Raw genomic sequence first — 238 nt, forward strand, 5'->3', positions numbered from 1 at the left:
AAGGGAAGCAAAGCATAAATGATTTGTTATGACCAGGTTAAACACACACTTACGGTCCTGTAAAAGGTTCTGATGCCACTAATATTGAATATTGAACAAATCTGGAGTTAGTCACAGATAACAACCTCCGAATGGATTGAGCCAGTCCCAGATGTTCCCTTGTTGCCTCTCGCTTGTACCCGCGACCTCTGTAATTTGCGTATCATTAACCCAGCACCTCCATCTCTCTCTCTCTCTC

At 43.7% G+C, this 238-nt stretch overlaps 1 protein-coding gene across 2 annotated transcripts in view; it reads left to right on the forward strand.

Moving 5' to 3' along the window:
* Nucleotides 1-238, forward strand: part of LOC118334436 (phospholipid phosphatase 3-like) — an 11,624-nt gene that overhangs the window by 6,223 nt on the left and 5,163 nt on the right. The gene's annotated exons all lie outside the window — the stretch shown is intronic.

Source organism: Morone saxatilis, unplaced genomic scaffold, assembly GCF_004916995.1.
Source record: "Morone saxatilis isolate NCDOM2014 unplaced genomic scaffold, NCSU_SB_2.0 Contig23, whole genome shotgun sequence".
Lineage (NCBI taxonomy): Eukaryota > Metazoa > Chordata > Actinopteri > Moronidae > Morone > Morone saxatilis.